We start from the raw sequence: 5,884 nt of genomic DNA, 5'->3' as shown, positions 1-5,884 counted from the left end.
TCTCACTTCATTGGCCAAGGGAGCCGGCATACAGCTTCCGGGTCATGTGGCCAGCATGACTAAGCTGCTTCTGGTGAACCAGAGCAGCGCACGGAAATGCTGTTTACCTTCCCACCAGAGCAGTACCTATTTATCTACTTGTAGTTTGATGTGCTTTTGAACTGCTAGGTTGGCAGGAGCAGGGACTGAGCAACAGGAGCTCACCCCATTGTGGGGATTTGAACCACCGACCTTCTGATCGGCAAGTCCTAGGCTCTGTGGTTTAACCCACAGACAATCAGTGCAGGTTTAAATCACCAATGTGTGAGAATGATGGACTTAAATGCACATTGGTCTTTCTTTGAATTTCTATGCAACTATCCTCAGAGTTGCAGTCTTTTTTTTTGCAGGGCTCAGGTGCCTTTAACAGCTGACATTTAACAGCAAACATTTAGTACTTAAAATTTGTTATGCAGATAGAGCAGTGAGGAAACTTGATTCCCCCCCTCATTATGCAAATATGAAACGGACAGCACGCCTTTTACAAAACAAAACTGGCAACCCTAAATAAATTCCAATATGCTGTGGGCTGGATTAAATGAGGCTACAGCTGTGGATCTGTGAACATATTGTGAGCTACTGCATAGGGAAATAGCACTGTTTCCTCTGTCTCAGTAAGGCATGCATCAGCAGCAAATACATCAACTCCACCCCACTCAGACCTTTTTGCATACCTAGCAACTAACACATGGCACTAATGGAAGGGCAAAAAGTCTGCTGTGCTTAGCAAGACAGAAAGCAAATAAAGGAATATGGTCACTGAGAAATGAGCAACAAGAACACAATGGGAGGAAAGCAGGCCTGCCCTCCCATTAGGCCGAGTGAAGCAATTGCTTCAGATGACAGATGGTTTGGTCGTTTCTCCTGAGCCACCTGTCCATTCCTCTCTAATGGAAGATACAGCTCTATGTGCTCCTTCCATGGAGGAAGGAGGAGGCTGCCTCAGGTTCTCAGGAGGTTGTAAAGTCTTCCTGGCCCTTTCTGGTATCAGAAGTTCTTACTGGGAGAAGGCATTCTCCAAAATCCCACAAGATCTTGCAAGACACATATGCATGGTAAGAAGTCTAGCTGCATCTAGACACTCAGTGACGTAGATTCGTGTGTTGGCCGGAGGAACGGTTGGCCTCAGATTTGTCCTGATAAATATGAAGTAATCTGAAATCAAGGGAGTGGGGAAAAGATGGCTGAGCCTAAATGCCACCTTTTTATTTTATTTGCAAAAAATGTATACATTGCCAACGTTGAGGAAAAGATATCACAGGAGTGAACAGCATAAAATCATCAATAACATTACATTCATAACACAAGTACAAAACACATCGCAAATCAGTAGGTCAGCTTAATGCATTAACATAGCTGGATCCCACCCCTTGGGGAAAGACAGGTGAGTTTCATGGAGGTGCTTAAAAGCCAGTATTGTGCTTCTGTACATACCTAATGTTCATTGGTGGTAGGATGGGGTGGCAATCCAAATGGCAGGTGCTGCTACACTAAAGTCCCTGAACTACAAACTTTGGGAGCATACAATACTGCTAAGAGTGATTGTCTCAAGGATCAAAGTGACTAGGTGAGGTGATAAAAGGTATGAGGCATTTCTGGAGGTAACCTTGATCACACACAGACATCTTTGGAAAAATAAGATGCATTGAAATCAATAGGATTTATCTAAAAGTGTGGTTAGGACTTGGGATGCCAGACACTCATTGCATTTCAGAGAAGCTTGCATCTTGCTGGAGAGGGAGAAATAAAAGATGCATATCCTGATCTCTTCCTTTCACCTGTTGGATTTATTTGTGAGATTTATCTTGGGGTTCTTCGGAACACTCACAACGTCTCTGATAATTCAATGGCTCCATGTAGGAAAATATAGCACAGGCTAGTAATAACACTGTGTTATAATGGCCTGTAAAACAAGACATCCAGATTTATACTTTGAGAGCTCTGTTAGTAGTTAATCTGCAGCTGACCACCTGCAGAGGGGAGCTGGAAGAGCCGCCTTTTGATCTTCTTTGTGAAAGGACCTTAAAGGGTGGGAAAAAAATAGAAGAAAAAATAAATGTGGATGAACCTTAAAAGGTTTTGGTGGAAATATTCTGTTTGGAGCCATTTGGTCCTTTGAACAAGAAAAGTCTATATAGGACATTAAATGTATGGCTGTGGAAGGGGAGGGGAAAACATCTGTGTTTCAGGTCAAGTAGGATCAACATACATTTAATGTAACTCTGCTAACTTCTCACAGGTCACTGCCTGTCTGCTAGACTCATTTGTATGGTTTCTCTTCTCTCAGAGTGGGTCAATAAAGACACGTCATTTTTCAAACGGAATAGAGGAAATGTGATGAGAATCTCCCCGCTCTCTGAATGTGTGTGTGTGTGTGAAAGAGAGAGAGAGAGAATGTTTGTGTGAATGGGGTATGGTGGGTATGTATGTTAAGATCCCACCCACATTGGCCACCATTGAGAGATCTAAAGGTTACCGAGACCCACCAGGCACAAAGCAGCTGTGGAAGGGCAAGGCAAGTAACAAAATGAAGGTGGGGATTGGCATGATTACCGTATTTTTTGCTCTATAAGACGCACCAGACCATGAGACGTACCTAGTTTTTGGAGGAGGAAAACAAGAAAAAATAATATTCTGAATCTCAGAAGCCAGAACAGCAAGAGGGATCACTACGCAGTGAAAGCAGCAATCCCTCTTGCTGTTCTGGCTTCTGGGATAGCTGTGCAGCCTGCATTCACTCCATAAGATGCACACACATTTCCCCTTACTTTTTGGGAGGAAAAAGTGAGTCTTATGGAGCAAAAAATACGGTACTTTCTATTAATACCTAATTCCTCTTTAGGCTTCACCAGATGATCTATTTATTGAGAATTCAGTCTGATTTCCTTGTCCAGACTTTGTTGCGTATTTGTTGAGCATTATATGACAATGAACATTCAGCCTGATTTGCTGGTAGGGTGTTTCCCTGTTAAATATTAATCCAGCCCACACTTTTCAATGCATTTCCCTGTCACTTTCCAAACTGCAAAAAGTCAGATACTTTTCAAAAGAGGATTTGCTGTGCAAGGGTGACAGAACCAACCCCTTAATCCACTTTAATTGCAGAAACCTAAAAGAATTTTAACCTTTAATCTGTTATGTGCTTGAATCCCTCCTGCAACATAAAGGTGGTCTGGAGGCACCTTTTGGAAATTGCTAAACTCTTTGTGACTGTGATTTCCTTGTGGCAGGAATTCCATTCCCTTCCTTGTAGCAGGCTAAGCTCAGATATTGGCTCTAGAGGCATTGAGCCAGCCTCCCTGTCTGAAGCAGAATATACTGATCTAGTGGCACCAAATGGAGAAGGCTTTTTATTTTATAGTGTTATGGTTTGGGAAGTCAGTATGCATGGTACCTGTGGTTCCCTTCCAAACCTGTGATCCTATATCTGTGAGGTTACACTCTACAGGAGCAAACCTGGTGAACCAGTCAAACCAGTTCCTTTGTTAAGGTAATGGCCTTGGCCCGCCTCATCAGCATCTTAAAGAGTTAGTTAAAAATATATGTATTGCCATAGCAACAATTGAAGATGCTTTCAGATGCACATCCCTACCATGGGGAGTTAGTTTGGGTGTGCAAATTTTGGATGGTGCAGACAGTTGCAAAGGCAGAGACTTTTCTTGCTGTGTGCTAGACTCAAAGTAATGGCTTGGGGATCTCCCTGGGCACTTAATGGGAAGGCAAGATCTGTGGAATGCTAATGCCGTGAGACCTTCCAACCGATGATGAGGTTGTATGTATGTGTAAATAAAACCATATATCCTAAAGACAACACAGTCTCCAGTGACCTTCAGTCCAAGGAAATTGAACTCTGAGTAAACACTGGAAGCTTTCAAAGTTTGGAGTGTGTGCAACAATAATTTCCCTCCTCTCCATATGGGTATATTTTTACTTATCTTTTGTTACTTCTTCTCCCCTTCTCTTTTCATGTTTCATTTGTACCCTATTCTCATCCCAAACTGCCAGTTTCTTTCATCCCTCCTCCATGGCTCCTTTTACATCTTCTTTTTCCTGCTATAACTATTTCCCCCTCTTACCCACTTCCTCTCTCTTCCCAGATGAAGAAGATGGTGATGGTTCATAGAACAGCTGCTGCCGGTCTTGACCAGGGATTGGGTTGCTCTCACCTAGAAGTGAGCTGAGAAGGTTCACTGGAGGCCCCCATCCCACAGCTTGAGAGATGTTGCTCTGGAGCAATGTGTACAACTTTCTCCTTATTCTTTTGGTTGCCTCTCTTGCCCCATCAAGATCACCTTGAGAACTCTACAGATGTAAGAGGCTGCAGAGCTGAGCATGTCTGCAGTGGAAACATTTTTCCTAATTGAAGCCGCTTCACTCCCACTACAGTCCCACATAAGGCCATGGAATAATGAAATTGAGTAGACCAGATGGCAAGCAGCATCTGGTCTGGCGGTCAGATGAATATATAGACATCTGAACATAAACTTTAACAAACACCTGCAAAATAGAGAGGCAATCTCAGAGCAGCGCTATATTCACAAAGAGCTGATCTGGTGGATGCAAATTCAACCTATTTTTAAAAAATATAATAGCTACATATAAAATATATCAAGTCAATGAGAGGGGGGGGACCTCAAATATAAACAGTCTCTGAAACAATAATTTACAAATCAAATGATAGTCCTAAATTCAGTCTTAGAAGTCAACTTCCAGAGCTGCCAAATGTGTTTCCACTCCCAGCTTCATCAGTAGCTATTGTACAGCACGCAGGACTTCAATTCATCATCTTCCATGTATATTCATGAAGAATAATTCATATCTTCTTCAGCTGCGGAAGAACATTTTGCTGTTCACATGGGGCTTTAAAACACTGAAAGCTTCCAGACTAAAGCATAAAAGATATTCAAAACAAAATGGGACTCAAAAGTTTCCAAGTTCTAAGAACATGTTCTCAGTAAAGTTACCTCACCTGTAGAGCTCAGCGATTGATTGCGTAGATAAGCAGTGGGACAATCTTTCAGGTATGCTGGTCCCAAACTGTCTTGGGCTTTACATGCTAAAACCAGCACCTTGAACTTGGTAGCTGATTGGCAGCCAGCCTTGAACCTCCTGGCTAGAGTTGTTAAGGGCTTATGTAACTCACTCTTCACTTCCCCATTTATCTTCAGGTTCCAGTTTCCCCTTCTACTGCCCTTTCAATGTTTCATGGATCCTGTCCTTGTCAGGCAGTTTGGAAGGTGTGTAAGAAGTTTTTATTTTTATGTTGACAAGGTAGCCATTTCTGGATGCTCAGGGGACTCACTAACTAGGCAAAAGTATACAACTTTGTGTTAATGAGTCTCCTGAGAATCTAGCATCTAGCCTAGCTTGTTTTTGGGTGGCACCATTATGATCCCAGACTGATAGGCCCTTGACTACCTGAGTTAGTTATTAGGGGAAGTTTTTTTTTTTATAAAAAAAATTTTTATTGATTTTTCCAACACATAATAAAAGACAAACACATTACAAAACAAAAACATACACCACATTAAACATATACCGACTTCCCCGTACCTCCCTTTCGCTGCATCCTTATTCCAAAGTTCTTTGGCAACCCTTTAATCAGTTTATCTATTGGTTCCCTTTCATTAAATTTCTTTAAACTTAATATTTACAGCTGTATTTCTCTACTTCTTACCCCTTGACATCTCAACACTCCTCAATTTTACAACAGTTTTTAAGATATAGTTTAAACTTCTTCCAGTCCTCTTCCACTGTCTCTTTCCCCTGATCTCGGATTCTGCCGGTCATCTCTGCTAGTCCCATGAAGTCTGTCACCTTCGTCTGCCATTCTTCCAGAGTAGGT

Source organism: Podarcis melisellensis, assembly GCF_964234715.1.
Source record: "Podarcis melisellensis genome assembly, chromosome: 5".
In the NCBI taxonomy this organism is placed as follows: Eukaryota; Metazoa; Chordata; class Lepidosauria; order Squamata; family Lacertidae; genus Podarcis; species Podarcis melisellensis.
Note: the sequence above shows the minus strand (reverse complement) of the source record.